Consider the following 27853-nt stretch of genomic DNA (forward strand, 5'->3'; position numbering starts at 1 on the left):
CATGGATGGCGCTGGAAGGGATCATGCTCAGCGAAATAAGCCAGAAAGAAAAAGAAAAATACCGGATGGTCTCACTCATAGCAGGAATTTAGAAAACTTAAATAAGGGACCAGGAAAAAGACTAATCACACTTTACTTTTTATAATGAAAGTCTTTAGGAAAAACTTTCTGAGGCTGACTGGGCCCCCCAGGGATTGTTCTTCCCAGGGAGCAGGGAAGCAGCACCAGCTTGGCCATCAGCAAACTTGATGGTGGAGCCCAAAGCTGATTTGAGGACACAGACAACCTATTTGAACAGTGAGCCTGGCTTGGTCATCCATTCTGGAGAAATCTCTGGTTAAGGTGAGGTGAGACGTGTCCGCGCTTGAGGAAGGGAGGAAGAAGGGCTTTGTTTGTTGGCTTCTATTGCTTCCCATTTTAAAAGCAGAAAAATCACTTCACAAAAAAAAAAAAAAAATTGGAATTCAGGGTAAAGAAGAAAAGATAACCCCCACCTCTACCTTCATCCGCCAATCTCACAACCAAAATTAAGATGCCGCTGTGTTCTAATTGTTCAGTGCAGTCTATTTTTCATTGTGGACATATAAAAATACAGTGAAGTCGACCCTCACTGGTTCTCAGGGGATCCCATTGTGGCGACATCTGCAGTCATTTGCAGTTGTCCCACAGAATTTCAAATTAGCTGGAAACACATTTGAAGTCATCTTTCAGCAACTCAGCTATGGCTGTGGGCCCCCTCACTTTTTGGTGGTGCAACTTGGAGTGTTTCCTACCATCTCCGTGCATCAGGTTTTTCCTTACAAAATGAAGATAGTGGTGATCGTTAGCTGAGTGCATTGCCGTCTTTTTAACACACATAGCAGAATACCTAGAACATAGTGAGTGCTAAGAAAAAATACTGACTGTTAATAATTAGAGATCGCATCCCCAGCATTGTTGGTCTGTTTCCCACATAATGTTCAGAGCACAGAGCCTCTGTGCCAAAGGGAAGAAAGAAGATTCTAATCACATTATGATCTGTAGTTGTCACGACCGGCTCTTCAATGAAAATGGAGTTCACGTATTACATTCTCAGCCTTTATGTTTGGTCAAGATACCACGTCAGTTGAAGGTGCCCTTGTGAGCCTACGCAGCACTACCGGGACTTTCTATCTCTTTCAATCAGGTCAACACATGTTAATTAAGCCCTTTACTGTTTTTGCACATGATTTATTGGATCTCTTTTCATTAATGTGTTTGATCAAAAAGAAAAGTAATTAAATGGAGAACAGTGGCGGGAACACATACTCTGCATCAATTATTAAAAAGAAAAGTTCTTAGGATGAGCGCCCGATCGTTCGTCCATAAGCCATCTGGGAGGCTCAGCTGATGGCAAACCATCTGAACTATTACTACCTCTAATTATTAGATTCACCATTATTTTTTAAAGAGTGCTAAAAGGGAATTTTTTATATATTTACAATCAAAATATCAGCAGCTAGCAAAGGAAGACTAGAATTGCACAATCTTTTTATCCCTTAATCCTAGAAAGTCAATAAAACTCTCCAGTCAAAAAGCTGTGATTTGTTCCTTAAATATCAGTAATGTGACTTTGTAATATAGGCTTCTCAGAAAATAATGACTGGGCAATCTTAAGGGGAAAATGCATTTTTTTAATATTTTATATATTTTTACATCATTTTTCATTTTTGCACAATGTATGCTTTTTCATCATGGTTATAGTCCCCATACAATTCCACCCCCCTTATTTTGACCGTAATCCCTCCTACTGCCCACCCCCCCAGCCCCCGTAGTGCGTCTCTGGCTTATAGTTGCTTGTTGATTTTGATTTTACTTTACTAAAATGCATTTTAAGAAAAAAAATCCTCCTTATTTCTTCCTTGAATTTGTTTTGCTAGTGAAAAGATTCCTAACAAGTTGGAAGGCAACTCCAGAGGTCATTGGTGTAGTCCTTATTTTTCTAGGCAGAGCTATAAACAAAACCTCCTAAAATTTGTTCTAGCCTTTTCAATACAGTTCCCCAATGTGGAGACTATTATTGAGGCATTAGGGCTAATCCTGCTTTTCTGATGAATCTGTAAAGGAAGGTCACCGTCTCCTATGCTCACAGATATTTAAAACGCTATGTTCTCAATATCTTAAAGCCAGTGAGTTTTAATTCTTGGAGTCCATTTAAAAGTTATAAATTATTTTGCAATAATTTGCATAAATTATTTTGCAAGTGAATTAGATGCTACTTTCAGTGAATAATCTGATATAACGAATTCAGCCTTAGAATATTATAAGAATAAGAACGTATCTGACTGCAACGGTGAAGCTAATTTTCTACTTTGCAGTGTATTACTGTGTTTAATTTTGAGGCTATTGTTCAATGTTGATATTCCACTTTGTATCAGAGACCTTTTGTACATGAAGGTACTTATTTTTAAAAAATGGACCAAAATATGTCCATCTGATTTAGTAATAGCTAATTTTGCAAAAAAAGATAAATACAATGTGGTTGTAATCTAAAAAATAAACACAGATCAAATGTGAAAGCAGCATGGCCATATGCACACCAGAAGATGAGAACTGCTCAATGAGTGTTAAAAATCTTTGACTTAAGGATGAAAACAGTAAAGTTATTTAAGAAATGCTCTCAGTGCTAGAAGAATCTCTGAAAACGTTAATGGTTGTGACTAATAGTACTTGTAATTTTTTTGTCCTCTATTCAAATCAGATTCTACAATAAAAGTACATTGACGTTGAAATGAGATCAAGAGGTAATTTCTAAAAGCAGATTTTTTTAAATTGAAACAGCAACAAGTGAAAAATAGCATTAGTCTTGCTTTTTAAAGTTTTTTAAAGATTTATTTACACATACAACAGATGGGGTACAGGCCAGAGGTGTGAGGGGGTGAGAGGATTCGGCAGTGACAGAGTGGGGAGCAGAATAGGCGGATTGACTGAAATACACTGCTGAGGGGAGCAGCGGGCGAGACAGGAGAGGTCTGCTGCGCCATGTGGGTTAGCTCCCTGGCGGGCTGGGGGATCAAACTCATGCTGCAGAGGCTGCAGACAGCTTCTTAGGTTGCGTCTGAATCCCTTGTGCCACCAGGGAGGCCCCTTAAAGTTTTTTTTATGTAAGTAGATTTCTGGAGATTCCTGAGTGCACGTTGGGAATAGGATGATGTTGTGCTCAAGTGGAAGTAGCCTTCAAAAGCATTGATACTTTCCAGAGTCATTTTCCTGGAACATTAATCTTGTGAGATAGTCCTTGTAAAAAGAGTTCACAATCATATATGTTTGGGGAATGCTGTTTTCCATGTTTCGAATCCTCCATATTGAGAGTCCACCATATTCAAATTCTCCATATTGAGAGAAAGGACTGAAGAAACTTGCCTCTGATGAAACCCATTCAAGTGTATTTAGCCCAATATCCGCCTGCCTCATTGGAGCACAGGAGGCATTTTCCTGCACAACTCCAGTTATCATCCTGTCACACTGGAAAATGCTAATTAATCTAGATGAATCTTCTCAACAAGGAAACTTATTCAGAAAACTGTTGTCCAAGATCCAACAGCTAGTTCACAGTGGCATTGGCACTGGAACTGTCTGACTCCCTGCCCAGTGCTCAATTTTAGTATACCCAAGTGTTCAGTGCCTCCACTGAAGTATAAAGTGCCAGTTTTTCCTTCCACATCCATCCAAAAACCCTTTCTTCACCTCAGTGAAAAAGAGTAGGGAAGATTCCTTCTGACATTTCCTTCTAAAAGTCAAGCCAACCTAACGCGTTGACACACCCTCATGCTGTAGAACACGTGGAGGGTTATAACCAGACTGGGATGGTTCATCCACTGACCCAGTTAAGAAGGAAAATTCTGCCTCACCAATTGCTGTTCCTATTCCTGCTCATTTGAAATGCCCCTTTTCCTGTCCTTCCCCCAGTAACCTTCAAGTAAAGGACTTTTGTCTTTAAACACGAATGCCTCTTGAAGGCCATTTGTGTCATACTTCAGGAGTTTTTTCTCATTTCCTGAGAAAACATGACAGAGAAAAAAAATCTCTCCATCTGGGAACTAACAAGGATTACATGCCCAGAGCCCTTCCTGCTTCTCTCCACTAGGCCTGTTTTCCTGCTGTACACAGCTCACCCGGGTAGGCCTGCAGGCCCATTGCATCACCACACTCTCATTTGGAGTGTTTTGCCCAATGGTAGTAAATTATTCGTTGCTCACTTATTGTCTGAAAGTCCAGGTCCTCCATATGTCCTTAATTGTCTTGTTTCTTTCTCCTTTATTGTCCTTCCTTTTTAATACGCTGAGACTTAGCGTTCCTGGGGTGACATGGCTCAGCTCCTCACCCTGGGTTCTGTGGACTAGCACTTTGGGGGTTGTGTAGAAATGCAGACTCTGAGGCCCCATGCCAGCCTCCTGAGTCAGACTCTGCATTTTAACATGACCTCCGGGGCATTGTATGCAGCTCAAGTTTGGGAAAGTACTGGTTTAGGGTGTGTGGCAAAGCAAGGATCTCGTCCATGAGGCAGAAGCTGCAAAGAGTTATATTTACTTACCAACTGCTTCTGAATCAAGCATTTTTTTTCTGGTTCTGAACTAGACCTGAAAGCTAATATGTTAGGTATGTGAGCTTTTAATTTTGTGAAATAGAAACAAGGCTGGAGATTTTCTGAAACATTTGAAAGGGCACATCAAAACTTAGTCAATTCTACTCTGATATAAAGTAAGCTAAGGACAGCCTTCTTCCTCTCTAGGACTGACGGCTGAAGCCGGGCCGCACAGGTCAGCACCGACCCGAGCTCTTGCGGGCGAAGATGAAAAGAAACACGACTCTCATTTCTGCACAGGGAGGCTTCCTGGGTGAGACAGTAGCTCTCTGACTGTATTCCGTCCTGGCTTTATTCTCTCTGGACATTTCCACTCGGTGATGTCCCTGCATCTTTCTTCTTGGGACTCATGAGACAAAGGGAATTGAGTCTTTAATGTTTGGGTTTAAACAAAACAAAACAGAAGAGGTGTGACTTTCGAGTGGTGGTGTGTGTGACCATGTGCTCATCTTGTTTGATAAGGTCTTGATTGATTTTCCATGCATTTTGAAGTGATGTATCTTAACAGTGGCTTTCTCTCAGGAGCTTTATGCGAACACCTCATTACACCATGGAAAAAATCCCAGTGAGGTAAAAGGGATCGATATTTATTATGCTCCATCTTAGAGTAGATGGAGACAGTGCGTGGGGGGAGCTAAACATAGGAGTGGAATATCAGGCTACTCGCTCTTAGCTGAAGACCCCAGTAGTGGTGTCCCCATTTTCAGAAACATCTCAGTTTCATTAGCTTTGAAAATATACATGCTTGGAAGATTTTTCAAAGAAAATGAAAATTAGTAAATCTGACCCAGGTGGAGTTTTTAAACAAGGTAAATAGGCCAAAAAGAAGGGAAAATGTTTTCACTGTAAAATTCTCCCTTCCACAAGACCAGGTGGTTCTGTGAAGCAGGCGCCAAGGAAAAGGTAATATGCACTCTGTTTAAACTATTCCAAAGCTAAGGACAAGCTAAAAGCCAAATTTATTGCTAAGAGACTAAGCTGACCCTGACACCCTCGTCAGAGAAGGACAGGCTACTTCTCAAAAGAAAGCGACCAGTCTCCTTTAGGGATATACTGCAAACATGAGAATATTAAAGTAGATTTTAAAAGAATTCTACACCTCCCCTAAGAAATACAAGGGTAATTCAGCATCAGGAAACAATATTCACAGTTAAAGAGGAAAACCACTTGCTCACATTAATAAAATACACGTGCTAAAATTAAACAGAAAACTTGCAGTAAAAATTATTAGTAGACAATGAATAGAAAAGTGTGCCTTTAACTTGAGCGAGCATATTCATCTAGGACCAAGAGCAAGCTCCTTAAAATAGTGAAATAGACATTTCCATTACCACAGGATGGAGGCGCTGACCCCTGCCATCAAGCAATTTTCCAGCATCTTCCTGGGCAAGAAGAAACTCTCGTTCTGCTCTCAAGATCATTGTGGAAAACAAACATCACTTCAGTCAAACAGGTAGGTTATTGAGCCTTAATTAGCCCAATTGTATCCTCACAACTTTTTACCAGATAATTTCGTAAACTACCATGTTGTTCACTTAGAGAGATTGTCTTTCACCTTTTACACGCACAAGATGTCATTATCCTTGTGATTTTCCCATGTCTCTCTGAAACCACATTGACCCTCTGGTTCTATCTTGTCCTGACATGTAGACTATGATTGTCTTCTATTGATATGTGTCAAATAAATCCTACAGAAGAGAGTAAAAGCTCTCACCTCGCCCTTCCTGTTGCTGCTGACCTTCCAGAGTTGCAGAAATAGCAGTAGCCCTCATTTTACAAAGCAGGTTTTCTATCTTTGATCCACCTCTCTGAACTCTCTCAACTCTGGAGGTACAATAGTGGCTCTGCTTTAGAAGCAAACCTGCTGGCATCACTGCAACAGGGAATGGCTGGCAAATCCCTGTGCGTTCTGAACAGTAGAAATAAAAATATATTTTAGCAGTGACAGATTAACAGAAGAGCAAGCATGTTCTGCTTGACATTTCTGTGGGTGATGTCTATGGGGTTCTCATTAGAAACCTAGTAATTAGGAATGTTGCCTAAGTAAAACTGGGACTGAAAGAGCTATTTTGAAAACGTCAGTTTTCTTTAAAATGTCACTTTTATATTTACAGCTTCCGATAAGCTTGTTTCATATTATTCTCTTGCTCAATGAATCATAGTATCATGGAGATGAGTTACAGTCTAATAAAAGATGGCCTTATTTCAAGTGTGGCATTTGTATTGACGGCAGCTGCCTGTTTTCTTAGCGTAGTGAAGCTTGTGGAGGCAGGAAAGGCAGCGGCATCTGTGAGCAGAAATACTTAGGTGGATGGGGATCACTGTGATTTTCACATCTAGTGACATTGGAAAATTATCAATTGTTTTACCCTGAGGTTTTACACCTAATTTGAGGAAAGAAGACAAAAATCACAATGGACTTGAGCACAGAGAATTTAAAATCTGCTGAATGATTGTGCAAGCCAAGTTGTTAATGTTCTCAAAGTGTGTAGATCTGAATTTGTTTTTTATTATAGTTTTTAGATCATTGTAGTTGTTCACATGCAGTTGTAAGAAATAATACAGAGTAGCCTATGTACATTTTACTCAGTTTCACTCAATAATACTATCCAGTGAAACCATAACATTACAACCAGGCTACTGTTATTGATACAACCCACTGAACTTGTTCAGATTTCCCCAGTTTTTTTTTTTTTTTGTGTGTGTGTGTGTGTGTGTGTGTGTGTGAAGGAGCGAGCATGTGGGTGTAGCTCTTTGCAACTCTATTGCGTGGATAGAATGGTATATCCACCAGGACAAGGAAGATCCCGAATAGTCGCATCACCATGAGAATCCCTTGTGTTGCTGTTTTGCAAACACACCCACTCCCATCCTCCCATGGCCTAAGGCCCTGGCCACCCTTACACTGTTGTCCATTACTATGATTTTCTCATGGTAAGAATATTATAGAAATGGAATAAATATTACATGAACCATAGAATGTGTAACCTTTCAGGCTCAGAGTAATTCTCGGGCGATTCATCCAGGTCATGGCATGTATCACGTGTCTGTTTCCTTGATGCTGAGTACTGAGTAGTGCATGACCGATGTAGTAATAGTGGTTTTTCCATTTGTCTGCTGAAGGGCATCGTGTTGTTTCCAGTTGGGATTATTATGTGTAAAGTTGTTTTGAATATTTGTGCACAGGTTTTTGTGAGAACATAAATTTCCATTTCTCTTGATTAAATGCCCAAAGTATAATTGCTGGGTTGTGTGGTGATTGCAGGTTTAGTTTTATAAGTGGCTGGGCCACTCTGCATTCCCATGAGCAGCGCCTGAGTGATTCTATTCAGTGTCTGCACCCTTGCCAGATGTGGTGTGTCACTGCATTTAATTTCAGCCAATCTGATGGGTCTTGAATGTGCTTTTAATCCAGAGTGTCTCAGCCTCAGCTTTACGAACATTTCGGACTGGATAATTCTTGCTGGTGGGAAGAGGCTGCCCTATATGTGACATGTAGTCACATCCCTGGCCTCTGTCTACTAGATGCCAGTATCAACCCGCCCCCCCCCCACACACACACACACTCTGACAACCAACAAACGTGTTCAGATATTGTGAAATGTCCCCTGGGGGACAAACTTGAGAATCACCGTAGCCCATCAAGACTGTGTAAATTTAAGTGAAACAAGATCAGTAATGCACATTTCATTCCTATCTTTTTTTTTTTTGAAATGAAAAACTCCTTAATCACTTACCCTCCTCTACTTTTTCAGCCAAAACTGTCAACTCAACACTCAGAACCATAAGATTATAAACCTGTCATGATGACTTACTAGACTAAGACCAAAGTGAAATTGCTTTCATATGATCTTAACTGTTAAGGTTTGCCTAGGCTATTAACTCTCAGATTGTCTCTATTAGCAAGGAACGTGCCTGCTCCAACTTGTTTATAGGACGCTAAGCCCAAAAAGGCACAAATCAGAATATTTATGAGAAAAGAGGGAAAAAGCTGGACAGTGGGTTTTCTTAAAGCAGGCTAAGGCATTAAAGAAAGAATCTAGGTTAAGACAGATAATGCCAAAAACTGGGAAAAGCTATCATTCTAGTGGCTATACCTGCAGAGTTTTACCTCTAAGTACACAAATCTGCACATCATTTAAAGTATAACGTCAAAACACTAATTCTCCCACTTCTCAGTCTATTAAAATGCTTCTCATCCCCCAAAGCTTGGATCAAGTGCTATCTGTTCTGTAACACTTTTTCCAATCCTCCCAGCTGGAACAAAATAATCCTTCCCCTGGATTCTGCCAACATTTATCTCTGCCTTGATCATTGCAATGATGATTCATATCATTCTGACCATGCTTGGATTATGTGTGTATCTGTCTCCATAGTGAGATGGCTAGCTTCTTCAGTTTTATTTACTAGTGACATAAAGACCAGGGCAAGAGTGTCTGTACAGGGGAACAGTAGAATACACAGAAGACAGAAGGGACAAAGATGAAGAAGCAACAGGCAACTGAAAGACAATGGAAGAAACTGGGGCTCCCAAGTCAGAATTTTAGGGGTCTTTGGGAGTAAGTATGCCTTGGAATTTTGGAGCCAAATAATCCTAGGTTTAGGGGGAGACCTGTTAACTCTCAAATAAGACCAGGGATCTTGTGGGTCAATGACTCTCAAACAGAATCACCTAGAAAGCTGCTTAAACCACAGATGGCTGGGCCCCACACCCCTAAGGATTTTGATTTGGTATCCCAGGTAGGGCCTTAGAATATACATTTTTAACAACATCTTCATGCATCTTTAGAAACTTAGTAGTTAGGGGGCCTCCCCTGTGGTGTAGCGGTTGAGTGCTGGGTTGCGAAGCTGCCCGCAGCCTCTGCAGCGCCAGCTCAATCCCTGGCCGCCGGGCGAGGGTCCCACATGGCGCGCAGACCTCTCCTGCCACCTGCTGCTCCCCTCAGCAGTGTATTTTGTCGGTCTGCCTGTTCTGTTCCCTGCTCTGGCTCTGGTGAATTCTTTCACCCTCCCGTGCTTCTGACTGTACCCAGTGCTTGTATAAGTAAATAAATAAATCTTAAAAAAAAAAAAAAAAAACAACAACCTAGTAGTTAGGAAAGCAGGTGATGCAGGCATTGGTGACCCAGCCCCACACCTGGAGAACTGCCTTTCCACCTGACCCTTTGACAGCATGTACTCATCCTCAGGGTTCCAGCCCAGATCCTGTGGAGGTGAGTCCAGCAGCACTGCAATGGAAAGCTGTTGCACTACCAAGCTGGACAGCACCTCCTCTTTGCTGAGGCAAGTCTAGAATCTTCCTAAGAACATGGGTTCTGTATCTGTTTTAATGACCTTACCTAGGGAAGCATTTAATGAAACATTTGTGTTCATCTTTGTATCTCTGAAATGCTTTGCATGAGTAGGTATAGGACACTCAGTAAAAGCTTATTTAAAAACGTAGGTGAGGGCCTCCCTTGGTGGTGCAGGTGGTTGAGCACAGCGCTGTGAAGCTGTCCACAGCCTCAGCGGTGACGGTTCTATCCTGGCCGGCCAGTGAGGGTCCCCATGGTGCGGCAGACCTCTCCTGTTGTGCCTGCTGCTCCCCTCAGCAGTGTATTTAGTCAGTCTGCCTGTTCTGTTCCCCTCTCTGTCTCTGGTGAATCCTCTCACTCTCCCACACATCTGGACTGTACCCTGGTTCTTGTATAAATAAATTAATAAATCTTTAAAAAAATAAAAACAGGTGAATGAACTGAATATCATTGCAGTCCTTGCATAGAGCTATTACCTAGTAAAAGTTTATTGGTCTCACTGCTGCTGATGATAAAAATGCTAAAATATCCTTCTCCTATTACCTATGGAGGACAAAGGATGAGGAAATGGTTAGTGGAATTAATAGTCAATTTTGTGAAGATTAAAAATCTGTAAAGCTTATCTAAGATACAGATACTGTCCACAAGCTGTTTAGCAAGTAGAGTCTTCATGGAGATGGATAGCTAGCTAGGTAGATGATAGATAGATAGATAGATAGATAGATAGATAGATAGATAGATAGATAGACAGATAGATAGAAACGGATAGATGGATGGATGGATAAAAGGGCAGACAGAGAGATATTTCCACTCCCCCTCGTAGGTTGGTGGCAGGCAAATGTCTACGAGGGTCCCGAGATCCTTGTATTCATATTCATGTATAACCTATTCCCTTTGAGTATCACCTGGACCACTATGGAAATTTGCCCTAAAAACTAAATACAGCAAAAATGATGGATATTATTTCCTTGAAAGGGAGTAACAAAACTCCCAAATCACTGCTACTTCTTTCATGGGTCTCTCTCTCTCTCTCTCTCTCTCTCTCTCTCTCTCTCTCTCTCTCTCTCTCTCTCTCTCTCTCTCTCTCGCCTCTTTGTGTCCTTGCTTTCAAGAAGCCAGATGTGATGCTGGCAGATGCTCTACGGAGAGCCCACATGGCGAGGAATGGAGGAAGACCTCTGGGCAACCCTAGATGGCAGGGAACACCCCTACATCATGGGTCCATCATGGTCCATGATCTCAGCAGGGAGCCAGGAATCAAGTCCTTCTTAGTTAAGCCTTGAGATGATGGTGACCTCGTTAGAGAGCCTGAGACAGTGGATCCAGCTTAAGTCATATGTAGAAACTAAGAAATGATAAATGTGTTGTTTAAAGCCGCTAAGCCTTGGGGTGATTTGTTACGCAGCAATAAATAATGAATACAGCTACTTTTCTAAAAAAGCTCTCCTTCCATTCCTTGCCATGTGGTCTCTCCAGAGAACATATGTTTACATAGTCTACAGAGCATCTAAGAAATTATGTGGGGTGTGTGTGTGTGTGTGTGTGTGTGTGTCGAGAGACAGATCAGGAGGCAAAGTTACAAAGGGAATTTTGATCCCCCACTCATGGACATGGTCTTATTTCCCATTGCACAAGGTTTGTTGCCAGCCTGACCCCCTAAAGAGTAAACAACAAAAGTTCCAGGATTAAAGTTATTATTATTCAGACTTCCCAGACCTAGTTGGGCCATCCCATTGACCTTATGCGCAGCTGGTTGACAACACCTATGATGCTTGGAATAATGGTTAGCCTTGCCCTTCCCACTCGCATTTCCAGCTCCACTCATCATCCTATTGACTTTAGTGAGACTCCAGAAGAATGAAGTCATGCCCTGGCCAGGCTAGAGTCTAGAGTGCGACAAGCTACATAAACCCTTTGCGATGTCAGGAGTAACGGACAACATTCATGCGTGCATCTAATTTCACCAAATGTTTGCTGACTACCTGCTCTGAGCTAGGAACCACAATGGGAAGCTGGCCATGACTGTAAGGTGTTCATAGACCCTTTCCAATTTACACTGACCATTGCATGCTCCCCTCCTGCTGTGATTTCTTTTCGGCAGGGTGGATGTGAGAACCTACGAGCACTGTGCAAACATTACCATTTGCAAAAAATGCTCAGTGGAAAAGCCAGTTCTCAGGAACAAGAAGGCTGCCCTTGGCCAGCACTTAGACGGACCTTTGAAAATGAAATGCCGACAGTGAGCTTTGTCAGTCATTGCCAGCAGGATGCCTGACTTGAGATTCAAAACTTTAGCAGCCATTTCCTCAGGGGGCTCCATGAGGGCTTAAGGAGTGGTCTTAGGGGCCTCTGTGTAAAATGAACCTCAGCAAGTGCCGTGAACACAGCTCGCCGGTGCAGTTAGCAAGCATCATGGCCATGGCTCATGAAACCCCATGCCCCATAGGGCCTGGAGCTCACAGGAAGTCAAAGGAAAATAGAACAAGTTCATCACACACATTAACTATAACTGAAAAGCAACATGTAAGTATTTTTTTTCAAGATTCACCTATTTGTGCATACAAGAGCTGGGGTACAGGTCAGAAGTGTGGGGGGTGAGAGGATTCACCAGAGACAGAGTGGGGAACAGAACAGGCGGATCTACTGAAATACACTGCTGAGGGGAGCAGCGGGGAGACAGGAGAGGTCTGCTGCGCCATGTGGGTAGCTCCCTGGTGGGAGATCAAACTCGTGCTGCAGAATCTGCGGACAGCCTCATAGGTTGCATCTTAACCCCTTGTGCCACCAGGGAGGCCCCAACACATAAGTTTTGAAATGATGCCGTAAAGGAAATTTGGCAATGCCTATGAAAAGACTTCGTTTGTATTTTGCATATCTTTTGATATAACAAATCTACTTCTAGGAATTTATCCTAGGGGAGGGAAATCATAGGGCTTTGAAAAATCTATGGCTACATAGGTATTTGCTAAAATTATGTTCATGAGAAAAGTATTGGAAGCAACCTAATCTGCACCAAGTGGGTATGAGTAAATTAATTATTATATAATCACACAAGGGAATATAATTCAGCCATTAAACATTGTGGATGAATAATAAGTACTAGGGAAATGTTAATGTTCATCATATTTTATAAAGTGAAAAAGTAGGTTAAGAAACAACACATACAATATTTTTGTTTTTGTTTAAAAAATGTATGTGTACATATGCATATTATATCCAGAGAGAGAGACTTTAATCATGGCTCTGTCTCAATGCTGAGCTTATGAATAATTTAAATAATATTATTTTTATTGAACTATGTAGTCTATATTTTCCATAATGAGTATATATTGTTGAGATTAGGGATAGTTTACATTTTGTTAGTTTTATTTAATTTTGTCTATATTTTCTGTAGTGACCATACAATGTTTAGAAAACATGAAATTATTATTAGAAAAGGGGATGAATTAACTGAAAATGTACATTAAAGTGATTCTTAAAAAACAAATCTTGGGCCTCCCTGGTGGTGCAAGGGGTTAAGTCCCAGCACTATGAAGCTATCTGCAGCTACTGCAGCACAAGTTCAATCCCCAGCCCACCAGGGAGCTACCCACATGGCACAGCAGACCCCTCCTGTCTTGCCCGCTGCTCCCCTCAGCAGTGGATTTCAGTCAGTCTGCCTGTTCTGCTCCCCACTCTGTCTCAGGTGAATCCTCTCACCCCCGACACCTCTGGCCTATACCCCAGCTCTTGTATGCATAAATAAATAAGTCTTTAAAAAAAACAAATCTTGAGAATTTAGGTACACAAAAAGGGCATCTATGTAGCTGAGCATTTTCAGTGCTGCCGTCCACCCAGCAGCTTAGCTGTTCCTCGCGGGCAGCAGACAGCTAAAAGGGTTTAGAGCATCACTAACTGTCAGGAACAATCTCATGTCCTGTAGTCTTTTGGAACTAGGACTTTTCCAATGAATGCATCAGAAGGAAGTTGTCTTTGAGCCGGCAGCAGGGGATGGCGGGGAGAAGAAGGAACAGGGCTTCGAAGGAAGGTGAGAAGAGGGGCCCTCAGGTAAGGAGAAGCAAATGCTCAGTGGACTGCATGTGTGACTGCCCCTCAGAGAGGCAGGTCTTCAAAGGCAGTTCAAGCATCGGTCCTTTCTGTTTTGGGGCAGTGGAAGTTGTTTCCTTTTTTTTTTTTATTAGTCTCAATAGGCAATTTCATAGGAACCAAAGTCGTAGGTGATGTAAATTTAATAGATCTAGAAATACTTGGTCTCTTCCTGAGATCAAACAAAACCTAAGATTTAACAGGCAACTCATTTTTATGTTAAATCAAAATAACACTCCACCATTTAAGTAATTTTCCCCTCTGAAAATTTTTCCATTTATTTTATCTGAATAAAAAAGAGAGCTTTCCAACCAGGGTTCAGTTGAGGCATACATAAAATATCTAAACAGACCCAAAACATATAATTTAACAAATGCTCTGACTCAATTATGTTGCTGCTTTCTAAGAGGCACAGAATTATGGTGCTTCCTTCTAGGAGGCAAGGAACAAGGAGCTACGCACTCATTAAATGCGCATAGAAAGCGTTTGTTCATCTGCTCATTGAACATGCATTTACTTGTCACCCACTGTTAGGTACCGAGGATAAAGAGACCCTGCCCCACAGGAACCCGCAGTAAGAGGAGAGCGGACAGCTGAGAGAGGAGACATGTTAATATAAGGCAGACAAGAAAATCCCATTTTCAATGCAATGTATTAAGTGCCCTCCTAGATGGATGCACTGTGTGAACGGCCCGGGGAAGCAGAGGTCAGCCATTCAAAAAAATACCCAACAGAGGGAGGCATTAAGGAGGCTTCCAGAGGAGGAAAGACTTTTGCTGAGTATTGAAAGGTTGGGAAGCTAACCCAGTTGAGGGGGGACACACATATAAGGGCACAGAGAAAGAGAGAGTTCACCAGTTCTGCTGGGAAGTTGTAGCTGATAGAATGCAAGGTGGGCGCAAGTCCGTGACAGCAGGAGATAGGCTGGGTGGCTCTCACGATGACACTCAAATATTAATGGCTACAATAAGATAGACATTGACTTTCCCTCATGGAATATTCCAGTCATAACTCATCCAGGGTGATAAGGCAGGTCTGCAGTGTTGAGTGTCCAGACCCAGACCCTTTCCATCTTGTTACTCTGTGATCTCCAGCCTGTGGCTCCCATCCCAGTGTCTGTCCCACTTCCGCCATCCTGTCTCTGTTTTGAGAGAGTGTGGAAGGCACGCGTCTTTCCTTCAGATATTTCACGCATGGCTTCTGCTTCCCTCCTTTTGGTCTGTACCTAGTAATATGATTGTAAGAGGAGCTGTGGGATCATAAAGAAAATGGCCATTTGGACTCGAGTTCTAATTCTCCTTCCTGAAACGACACTACTATAAGATCCCCATCTCTGAGAGAAAATGTCAGAACTTTCCTCACCAGTGATGTGGCCAGTGAGTATAGAATGAATGGGTCTCCTTTCTAATACCAGGTATTATTCGCTGGTGTTAGAATCAATATCAGGGAACAATTCTAAATGTAAAATGTTCTAAAATTCCAGTATCGCTTTCTCCAGTATTATTTTGCTCACCACAGAAAGGCATCATAGAACAAAGCGGTACCTCTCCTGCCTCCACGTCTCCTCCCCCTTGCAGTCTGGCACAAATGCATGGAAATAGCAAGCTTCCTGAGGTTATCGTCATGGTCTGCATTCACGCCTGCTTGAGAGACTGGCGGTGCTAAACCTCAAGTGTTAGATCACTGAAGTGAAAAGCAAACACCCTCCAAGACAGTGTGAGAGTCCAGGGTGATTAGGCCTGAGGAAGCCATTCTAAATAGCAGCCAGCACAGGCTAAGGTGAGCGTTGTCAATTCCAGGCATTTCAAGAGCTGAGGTTCCTTGGAAAGGGGTTGGGGAATGAGCTGCCAAGGAAGCGTGGGAAGTGGCCGGTGAAGTCCAGCCTGAGCAGTAGCTCCACAGTCTTGCCCCACCCGCCAGGCCACAGAAACACAGCAGGGGCCTCCCTGAAGTGCCCAGAGGCTGCCGGTAAAGACTGCACCAGAGCAAATGCAACTGTGAGCTATTTTTCCCCTGCAGATGTGTGTCAGGATGGATTTGTAGTCCCAAAGGGAGGAGCCCTAGCATCAGCACTGAAGTCACTGCAGAGGAGAGAAGCCAGCATGCCCCCCAGGGAGCCCTCGCACCCCCGGGGCGCACTGGCTGACGTCACACAGCTGACCTTGGTGATCTGCCAGTCAGGCCTGGCAGGATCTGAACATCCCTATTGCAAAAGGGGTGTGTGTGCATGTGTGTGTGTGTGCTCATGGGAGTGTGTGCTTGTGAGAGTGTGTGTGGGTTTTCGTGTGAAAGTGTGTATGAGAGTATATGAATGTGGGAGGGGGCTTGTGTGTGAGTGAGAGAGAGAGTTTCTCCTACTTACAACAGGAGGGTGCATCTCACACTCAGCAATATTGAAACACTTGACAAAACGCTGCCTACAAGGATCGCTCTTTTGTCTCCTGGGAGGAGGAGGAGGCAGAAAGCGCGTGTGGAGGAAGAACAATGTCTGCTACCAATATTAATGAGATATATTCGAGGGGGTCATTTGTTTGCCAATATAACTTCACCCCCAAAGTTAGGTGTTACTGTGACAATACCAGGAAACAGCCGTGCCCTGCCTCGCTCGGATCCTGCTTGAAGTGCGGGAGCCCCTTCTAGATTACTTTACCTGAAAAGTGAAAAATCTTAACTGTCTGCATCTCGGTCTCCAGAAAATAAAGAACCCACGGACATTTCAGAGTTGGCCCATGACTTTCTGTGCTGCCAGCTCCCTGCACTACACCACAGCCGGCGGATACCCAAGTGTACGTAACCTCAGTGAAGACTAATTGATCAATTCTAAAATGACTTCACTTTTATTTGAAAAGTGCACAAGTGCAAAATATTTCCGGCCATCACTGAAGAGCTTTGGTGATGTATTTCTGAGTAGCAGAACCCAAAGAATTTTCATTTAAAAAGGAACAGCTTCTAATCAGAAGGTGACTTTTCCCTTTATTTAAAAAATAAAAAACAGCCATTCATGTAGATGCACGCATAAGTGGCTGTATGTTAAATACACTCAGCAGGCTGAGAGGATTGATAACTTATTTAGAGATTTTAGTACAGTTAGGAGCAGATGTCACCTCTCTTTCCCTTAAGCAACTCCCACAACTCAACTCCCAAATGGACTCACAAATTGGGAAGAAGAAAATTTGTCAGTTCTGGAATATTTCGTTATATAGATCATCTTGGGAAACAGACTGTAGAAAGCTAATGTGTCAATCTATGTGTCTGGAAGACAACTCTTTGCAGGGGTGAGCCAGACACCGCAAGATTCCGCCATTGCTGCTTCTAAGATGTGAGTAGAAAGTGGCTTTTGTGTTTTGTCTGATCAGACTTACCTGATAGGTGTGAGCGGCAGCGGCCGCCCAGCACCCAGGGTTCTCTCCCCGTCACTGTCCCTCCCTGCTTGTCCCTTGACTAAATGGAGCTGGCGACCCTCGGATGGGCCATGGGATTCGTTCCAGATCTATGCGGAATCCACCTGGCAAACCTGGTAACAGCGGCTTCCGAAAGTGGAAATGGAAAAAAAAGCACGAATAATAGCGTGGGGAGATTTACAAAGGTCCAAAAATATGGGCCGCCATTTGAAGGTGACAGTCATGACTTACGAAAATGCCAAAATGCTCGAAAGAGAGGAAGTCAGGTCTGAATCGTTCAAGATGAAACATGCCATCCCATCGGGTGCCTTTGGGAAGGGATCCTTCTCGTGTCCACTCAGGTCGGGTGTTTGGGAAGTGCTGTACAGCTTAGCTGTCTCTATCGTGGGCAGACTGACTTACGATCGATACAAAATCCAGCCGCACGCTATCCAGTCCCTAAGTGCTGCAATTCCCAAAGTGTTGTCAGTGGCCTAGCAGCGTTGACCTCACCTGGAAGCTTGCTAGAAATGCAGAATCTCAAACCCCATCACAGACCTGCTGAACCAGAGCCTGGGTGTAACTGGGTCCCCAAATGGCCCATGGGTGTTCAAGTTGGACGCGGCCAGTCTCAGAACATTTTTAATGGTGTCGTCACAGTGATGTGTTGCTCTTAGTCTTCTGCATTTACAGCTCTTTACCGGATGGCAGGAGGGTTGCCATTCCCTTAGAGAATACCTCTGTAAATAATTTGCTGGCCTATCTAGTGTGGACATGAATCGTACAGATTCCTCACTGTCCAATGCTGGACGTTTTTTAAGATAACCCCCGGAGAATACATAATACTCTAGAAATTTTAGATTAGGTTTCAAAAAGAAAAAGGCTGCAAGTTATTAGTGCATAAGAATAAAATTCCTGCTACATTAGAACACAAATGTTTCCTTAAAATATTTGCGTAGCCTTTTCTTAAGAGAAATTTACACCCCGAGTGCTGATGGGAAGGTTATCAAAATATTTATGACCTCAAACAAGAGACTGAGTGAAGTCAGGAGCAAGAAAAGTGCGATTTGCTCAGAATCGTTGAAGATTAGGCCAGGCAGTCACTGTGGCAGTCACTAGCACAGCAGCGGCCTGTGTTCACCATGCAGAAAAGAAAGCCCGGCCTGGTGAAGCGCCACGTTCAAGACTTCACAAATAATTGATGGTAGCGCCAGAATTATAAGGCCAGTCTTGGGAGTCAAGTCAGCCCTGGTTCTCCACTCAGCTCACGTGTGTGTGATCCGCATGGCAACTGAGTCATGCAGATGTAAAAAGCCCTCAGCTTTTCCTGTCTCTTCAGTGCCATCCAGGGCATTCAACAATGCTTTTACCTGCTCATTTGAAAACAGTTATTTTTAAGGGAATTTCAAAAGCCATGTCCAAAAATAAAAAGGGGGTGTAGCCTTTTAAAAAATAGAACTGTTTCCAGAGGAGCCAGGTGCCTGTTTGAGTGGTTAATGGATAATCTCAAGCATCTGATTGAAGTTAGCATTTATAACAATTATGCTTGCCAATGCGAGTTGCTTTGAAGAAAAGAAGAGGTGGTTTGAGTAAATGATTTTCTCAACTTGCGACCTGGAGAGTCACGGTGAGGCCTGCTGTTTTCCCTCTTGCTTTTGCCAACTGGAGAAGAAGACATTAGAGATTGAGACTTGCACGCAAGTGCTCTCCCAGGCCAGGGAAGACTAGGTGCTGACACCTCAGTGAGCAGTGAGATGTAGAGGCCATTGGCAGCTCAGAAAACTCAGAGGCCTTGGTTGACCCCAAAACACTACCTGTAAGAAAAGTCTTGTCATGAATTGCTTTATTCAACTTTAGAAGACAGAAGGGATTGTTTCTCAGCCTTTTAGCTAAGATCAATGAGTTAAATTCAACAAGATTATGGGTAGGTCTGGTGTGAACTTTGGCACTGCTCTTCCTGAATCACTAATAAGTATCTCATCAATATATTTTATTTCCTACTGGGTCGCTACATGCAAAAGAATGAAGCTTGACCACTACCTCACACCATACACAAAAATCAACTCAAAATGGATTAAAGAACTAGACATAAGACCTGAAACCGGTGGGGAGCAACATGGCGGCGAGGAGACACTGCGAGTAAGATCTCCCATTAAAAAAAGTGAATAGGGAGGAAAAGCGGCAGGTCCCAGTGAGAACTGGGACACGGAAGATAAACGGGTGACGCCAGCGAACTGCCCGAAGAAGACAGTGGCCATAAAAGAGGACTAGAAGGGAGGAAGCACAGAACCCTGCTCCCCTCCCCGCCCACAGAGGCGGCACTCTCCGACCGGCAGAGAGGAGGAAACAACAAACCAAAACGGCCAACAAGAACAAACGACGCAGCAAGCGGGACTGTGAGTGGAAAGGAACAATTGCAGCCACCACACCCCGTGAACGGGAGCTGAGGCGAACCCTGCAGGATCCGCCGCGGCGGTGAGCGAACGGCTCCGGGCGCCATTAGAGAAGAACAAAGACCCCGGGAGACGCGCACACAGCCCGGGCTGCTGGTAAGCCTGCGCGGGAAAGCGGCTCGCTCGGGGAACTTGAAAAGCAAGTGCAGACCGGGATCGCGGCTGCCCAGGTCCCCGCGCCTGCGACCTAGGCTTGCGGGGAGACGACCTAGGCTTGCGGGGAGACGCGCGGAGGTCCTCACTGACGTGAAGGTCCCTCCCTGAGTGAGCAGGAACCAGGCGCCCAGGCACGGAAGCGGTGCAAAAGGCGCCATTCCCGCGCCACTGAACTGGGCTACAGCCCGCGTCCTGGAACTGAGGGCTTTGAACTGAGACCCGGGGCACGAAAATTCGGGGCGTGGTTTCTCCACGACGGTGGGGCACAAGGCAGACACAGCACCCCAAAGCTGTTGAGGTGTACCCTACCATTCCCGCTCTGTTCTCTGTCCCACGGGGTGGGGGGAGGCGAAAAACAGCCCCCCAAGGACAATAGGAGAGATCTCTGGCGCCACCTAGCGACCAGGAAAAAAAAAAGTCACTAACACCCTATAAAACAGGACATTTCTTAAGACTGCTTGAAAAGGGCAGAAGGTTTCTGGAGGACCCAGTGGCCAGCCGGGAAGTTATTCCACGCCAGGCCCCTTCCGACCAGCAGTCTGAGCCCACAGAGGGAGCAGGCACCCACGTCCGGGCAGACCGGGTGCGCAGAAGAGTGTGCCTGAAACCGGAGGTGCAGGGACTGCATCCCGCTTCGCCATTTGAGAACAGGGACATTTCTTCAGTAAAACTGCCTAAACCAACAGAAAGCTCCCCCAGAAGACAGAGATGGCTCCTGGAAGAGCCAGAGGGGAGCGGAGAAGTTCACCCAAGATGTCAGTCAGTCCGAGCAACACAGTGTCCCAACGCATACGACAAATTAGAAAACAGACAGTAGGGAGTAGAAGAACCACACGCAACCTAAAAACTCCTCAGGAAAGAAGCACACCACAAAAAGAAAACCACTCCCCAGATTGCAACGACAGCAACTTGGAAGAACTTCTGAGCCTTCCAGAAAGAGAATTTAAAATTGCCATGATTAAAAAAGTGATAGATCAGAAGAAGGGAATTGAGTCCCTAAAGAGGGAAGTAAAGAGAAATGCAGGAGATCAAAGAATTAATGGAGGAACTAAAGAACTCTGGGAAAAGCAATGAAAGCAGAATAGATGAAATGGAAGAACGAATAAGTAATCTTGAAGACACAGAAATAAAAAGAACCAAAACAGAAAAGGAAAGAGAAGTACGAAGGAAAGAATGAAGAAAGACTTCGGGAACTATCTGACTCCATGAGAAAGGAAATATAAGAGTTATAGGAATTCCAGAAGGAGAGGAGAGAGATGTAGGAACAGAGAAAATATTCATGGATATAATTGAAGAGAACTTCCCAAATGAGAAGAAGGAGCTGAAAATTGATATACAAGAAGCAAGAAGAACACCAAACTTCCACGACGAAAGGAAAACACAGCAAGACACATAATAGTAAAGCTCCCAAGAATCCAGGACAAGGAAAAAATAATGAAGCTGACAAGAGGGAAGAAACAGATAACATTCAAAGGAAAACCAATCAGGCTGACATCAGACTTCTCTGAAGAAACACTACGGGCAAGGAGAGAGTGGAGGGACATAGTCAACAGACTCAAGAAAAGATGCCAACCAAGAATACTCTATCCCGCAAAGCTCTCTTTCCTCCATGAAGAAAGAATATGGACCTTCCCAGACAAAGAGAAACTCCGGAATTTCATTGCAACTAAACCCCCACTCCAAAAAATACTACAAGGAATCCTAAAGCCAGAACCTCAGAGGGACGAATAACAACGAAAGAAGACCAAAAAAAAAAAAAATTATTAAAGAATAAAAATAAATCAAAGGAAAGACAAACATAATGGCAAATACAGATGCTAACATATCAATATTAACTCTAAATGTAAATGGACTAAACTCTTCAATAAAAAGACACAGAGTTGCAGCCTGGATTAAGAAACACCCAACCTTTTGCTGTCTCCAGGAAACACATTTAGCTACAAAAGATAAAAATAGGCTCAAAGTCAAAGGATGGAAAACAATCCTACAAGCAAATGGGCCAAAAAAGAAAGCAGGAACAGCTATACTTATATCAGATAAAACAGACTTCAAACTCAAAAAAATAAAAAGAGACCCCAATGGTCACTACATTATGATTAAGGGGACAATACTTCAAGAAGAAATAACACTCATTAACATATACTCACCAAACGAAAGAGCACCAAAATATATCAGACAACTGTTGTCCTCTCTGAAAACAGACATCAGAGAAAACACATATGTAGTGGGAGACTTCAACACACCACTATCAACAATGGATAGATCAACAAGACAAAAAATAAGTAAAGAAACTAAAGCTCTAAATAAGGACCTAGAGCATTTGGGCTTAACAGACATCTATAGAACACTAAACCCAAAAAAACGGAGTACACATTTTTCTCAAGCGCACACGGATCATTCTCCAGGATCGATCACATACTGGGGCACAAGACAAACATCAACAGATACACCAAGATTGAAATCATACCAACCATCTTTTCTGACCACGAAGGCATCAAACTAGAAATAAATCATAAAAAGAAGGCAAGGAACTATCCTACCTCATGGAGATTAAAAGCCACACTACTGGAAGACCACTGGACTAACGAGGAGATCAAAGAAGAAATTAAAAAATTCTTTGAATTGAATGACAAGGAGGACACCAATATCCTAAATGTATGGGATGCAGCAAAAGCAGTAATAAGAGGAAAAATATAGCAATAGAAGCTCACATCAAAAAACAAGAAAGAACTCAAAGAAACAACCTAATCTCGAAGCTCAAAGATCTAGAAAAAGAACAACAAGAAACCCCAGAACCAGTAGAAGAAAAGAAATAATAAAAACCAAAGCAGAAATAAATGAAATTGAAACTAAAAAAACAATCCAAAAGATCAATGAAACCAAGAGCTGGTTCTTTGAAAAAATAAATAAAATAGACAAACCCCTAGCCAGGCTCACAAGGGAAAAAGGGAGAAAGCACAAATACACAGAATCATAAATGAAAGAGGAGAAATCACAACGGACACAGCAGAAATCAAAAGAATAATGAGTAACTACTATGAACAGTTATATGGAAACAAGTTCAACAATCTAGAGGAGATGGACAAATTCCTACAACTCTACAATCACCCAAAGCTAGATAAAGAAGAAATAGAACACCTAAACAGACCAATTACAAGCAGCGAAATTGAAATGGTAATTAAAACCTCCCCAAAAACAAAAGCCCAGGACCTGATGGATTTACAAATGAATTCTACCAAACATTCAGAGATGAATTAGTGCCTATCCTTCACAAACTCTTCCAAAAAATTGAGAAGGAAGGGACAATACCAAACACGTTCTATGAAGCCAATATTACACTAATACCAAAACCGAATAAGGACAACACAAAAAAGGAAAACTATAGGCCAATCTCCCTAATGAACACTGATGCAAAATCCTCAATAAAATTTTAGCTATCAGAATCCAACAATGTATCCATAAGATAATTCACCACGACCAAGTTGGATTCATTCCAGGGGCACAAGGATGGTTTAACATCCGAAAATCAATCAACGTTATCCAACACATCAACAAAAAGAAATATAAAAACCATATGATAATATCAATAGATGCTGAGAAAGCTTTCGACAAAGTGCAACACCCATTCATGATAAAGCCCTTGAAATTCTTGGATACAAGGAACATACCTCAACATCATAAAGGCCATCTATGACAAGCCAACAGCCAGTATCATTCTCAATGGTGAAAAGCTGAAAGCAATTCCATTAAGATCTGGAACAAGACAAGGATGTCCACTCTCACCACTGCTTTTCAATATAATACTGGAAGTCCTAGCCAGAGCAATAAGACAAGAGAAAGACATCCAAGGAATCCAAATAGGAAAAGAAGAAGTCAAACTATCACTATTTGCAGATGATATGATAATATACATAGAGAACCCCAAAATCTCCACAGAAAAACTAATTCAACTCATCAATCAATTCAGTAAAGTGGCAGGATACAAAATCAACACGCAAAAGTCAGTAGCCTTCCTATACACAAACAATAAATCTGAAGAAGAAGAAATCAAAAAAAACACCCCTTTTATTATCAAAACAAAAAAAATCAAATATTTGGGAATAAATCTAACAAAAGAGGTAAAGGACCTATACAAAGAAAACTATAAAACACTGTTAAAAGAAATAGAAGAAGACACAAAGAAATGGAAAGACATCCCCTGCTCATGGATTGGAAGAATAAACATTATTAAAATGGCCATCCTACCAAAAGCAATATACAGATTCAATGCTATTCCAATCAAAATCTCAATGGCATTCTTCAAAGAAATAGAACAATTATTGATGAAATTCATATGGAATCACCAAAAACCCTGAATAGCCAAAGCTCTACTGAAAAAAAAAGAAGGAAATGGAGGCATCACACTCCCAGACTTCAAACTATACTACAAAGCCATAATCATCAAAACTGCATGGTATTGGAACAAGAACAGACATACAGACCAATGGAATCGAATAGAAAATCCAGAAATAAACCCACAGATTTATGGTCAACTAATCTTTGACAAAGGAGCGAAGACTATGCATTGGAGCAAAGAAAGTTTGTTCAATAAATGGTGCTGGGAAAACTGGGTCGCTACATGCAAAAGAATGAAGCTTGACCACTACCTCACACCATACACAAAAATCAACTCAAAATGGATTAAAGAACTAGACATAAGACCTGAAACCATAAAATACATAGAAGGAAATATAGGCGAAACACTACGGGATTTGCACATCAAAGACATCTTTACAGACACATCACCCAAAGCAGTGATAGTGAAGAGAAAGATAAACAGCTGGGACTACATCAAATTAAAGAGCTTCTGCACAGCAAAAGAGACAATAACAAAAACAAAGAGAACCCCACCAACTGGGAGAACATTTTTGCACCCAACACTAATGATAAAGGACTGATCACAAAAATCTGCAAAGAGCTGATGAGACTCAGCAACAACAAAGAAAATAATCCAGTCAAAAAATGGGCAGAAGAGCTAAAAAGAAACTTCTCTGAAGAGGAAATGCAAATGGCCAACAGACATATGAAAAATGTTCAACATCACTTGTCATCAGGGAAATGCAAATCAAAACTACCATGAGATACCATCTCACACCAGTGAGAATGGCACATATTAAAAAAACTAGCAACAACAAATGTTGGCGAGGATGTGGAGAAAAAGGAACTCTTGTGCACTGTTGGTGGGAGTGCAAACTGGTCCAACCACTATGGAGAGCTGTGTGGAGATTTCTGGACCTACTAAACATAGAGCTTCCATATGATCCAGCAATTCCACTCCTAGGTATTTACCCAAAGGACACAGAAACATCAATTCCAAAGAGCACCTGCACTCCTATGTTTATAGCAGCACTGTTTACAATAGCTAAGCTTTGGAAACAACCCAAATGCCCAAAAATAGATGACTGGATCAAGAAGATGTGGTACATATTGGAATATTACTCAGCATTCAAAAAAGATAAACACATGCAATTTGCAGCAACATGGATGGCACTGGAAGGGATCATGCTCAGCGAAATAAGCCAAAAAGAAAAAGAAAAATACCGGATGGTCTCACTCATAGCAGGAATCTAGAAAACTTAAATAAGGACCAGGAAATGAATATAAGAAAGTAAAGTGAAAATCAAAATCAACAAAAACTATGAACCAGAGACACTTTTTGGGGGGGGGGGGCGGGAGGGGAAGGATTGGGGTCAGAATGGGGCATTTGCAATTGTATGGGGGAATATAAAAATAAAATTTAATATTTAAAAAAAAAAAAAAAAAAAAAAAAAAAAAAAAGACCTGAAACCATAAAATATATAGAAGGAAATATAGGCGAAACACTACGTGATTTGCACATCAAAGACATCTTTACAGACACATCACCCAAAGCAGTGAGAGTGAAGGCAAAGATAAACAGCTGGGACTACATCAAATTAAAGAGCTTCTGCACAGCAAAAGAGACAATAACAAAAACAAAGAGAAACCCCACCAACTGGGAGAACATTTTTGCACCCAACACTAATGATAAAGGACTGATCACAAAAATCTGCAAAGAGCTGATGAGACTCAACAACAACAAAGAAAAGAATCCAGTCAAAAAATGGGCAGAAGAGCTAAAAAGAAACTTCTCTGAAGAGGAAATGCAAATGGCCAACAGGCATATGAAAAAATGTTCAACATCACTTGTCATCAGGGAAATGCAAATCAAAACTACCATGAGATACCATCTCACACCAGTGAGAATGGCACATATTAAAAAAACTAGCAACAACAAATGTTGGCGAGGGTGTGGAGAAAAAGGAACTCTCCTGCACTGCTGGTGGGAGTGCAAACTGGTCCAACCACTGTGGAGAGCTGTGTGGAGATTTCTGGACCTACTAAACATAGAGCTTCCATAGGATCCAGCAATTCCACTCCTAGGTATTTACCCAAAGGACACAGAAACATCAATTCCAAAGAACACCTGCACCCCTATGTTTATAGCAGCACTGTTTACAATAGCTAAGCTTTGGAAACAACCCAAATGCCCAAAAATAGATGACTGGATCAAGAAGATGTGGTACATATATACCATGGAATATTACTCAGCATTCAAAAAAGATAAACACATGCAATTTGCAGCAACATGGATGGCGCTGGAAGGGATCATGCTCAGCGAAATAAGCCAAAAAGAAAAAGAAAAATACCGGATGGTCTCACTCATAGCAGGAATCTAGAAAACTTAAATAAGGGACCAGGAAAACTAATAACTATAAGAAGTGAAAATCAAAATCAACAAAAAACTACGAACCAGAGACACTTTTAAGGGGCGGGGGTGGGAGGGGAGAGATTGGGTCAGAATGGGGGGGCTGCAATTGTATAGGGAATATAAAAATAAAATTTATTATTAAAAAAATATATTTTATTTCCTTAAACTAATTTATATATATGAATACATTAAATAAATGTCGTGCTAACCTATAATATCAGTTATCTTCAACAAGAGTAAGGCCTACACGCATCAGCAGGAAACTGTGTTTGTTTACCTGGCAATACCTGAAATACACAGGAGTCATTCACTGCCTGAGGAGTGGACATTTAAATTTTTTTGTAAGGGGATATTAAAATGAAACTCTGTCACTTTTGGTTGAGAGACTAATGAATGAAACTATCACTTCTGCAGGACTTCAGAAGGCAGACTTTGGAAACTTCAGTGAGTTTCCTCTTCATGTGGCATTTGCCCCTCTGGAACTGGTTTTCCATTTTTGCTTTGGTTTCCCAGAAGCTAATCCTCCTCACTGGAAATGGAATATGTAACTGGGTCAGTCTTAATCAGATGAGTCCATCAAAATTAACCTGTACTGATATGATCAGTTGCTCTGTGTAGGAAAACGGGCCTGCGGGTCTTCGGAAAAAAAGGCCACAGTAGTTCTGAAATGCACTCTGGGAGAGAATCAGCGCCATCATCCCAGGGACTGAAACTCTGAATGTGGTTTCTCTGGCAATACAACAAATCACATGGTGCCCTCTGCCACTTCCATCAAGTGAACAGGGAGTTGTAATAGAATGCTAAATAATGGCTCCTGGTGAATCACACCTCTTGCCCTATGCTATCCACTCCCCACTCCCGTGCGGACTCTGACTTGGCTTTGTGACTTGCTTTGACCAATAGAATATCAAAAGTACGATTCAAGCTGAGGTTTGATGCATATTTGAATGTTAGGGTTTGCCCTCCTGGAACCCTGAGCCATGGTGGAAAAGCTCACGTGAAAGACCATGTGAAGAAAGACCTGGCCATCCAATCAGCCCCCACCTATCTGCAGCAAGCTCCAGGAAGGGCAGCAGAACTGCTCAGTCAGCCCACAGAAAGGGGAGCAGGGA

The 27853-nt window shown here is 42.3% G+C and overlaps 1 long non-coding RNA gene across 1 annotated transcript in view; it reads left to right on the plus strand.

The window, feature by feature from the left end:
• The first annotated feature begins 4758 nt into the window (after nt 1–4758).
• LOC129145896 (uncharacterized) overlaps nt 4759–27853 on the plus strand; it is a 54517-nt gene continuing 31422 nt past the window's right edge. Inside the window, exons 1-2 of the long non-coding RNA XR_008552044.1 lie at nt 4759–4856; nt 5940–6056. This is a non-coding gene — a long non-coding RNA (uncharacterized LOC129145896). The remainder of the gene's footprint in view (nt 4857–5939; nt 6057–27853) is intronic.

This window comes from Talpa occidentalis, unplaced genomic scaffold (genome assembly GCF_014898055.3).
Source record: "Talpa occidentalis isolate TD23 unplaced genomic scaffold, MPIMG_talOcc4v2.1 talOcc4.15, whole genome shotgun sequence".
NCBI classification, from domain to species: domain Eukaryota; kingdom Metazoa; phylum Chordata; class Mammalia; order Eulipotyphla; family Talpidae; genus Talpa; species Talpa occidentalis.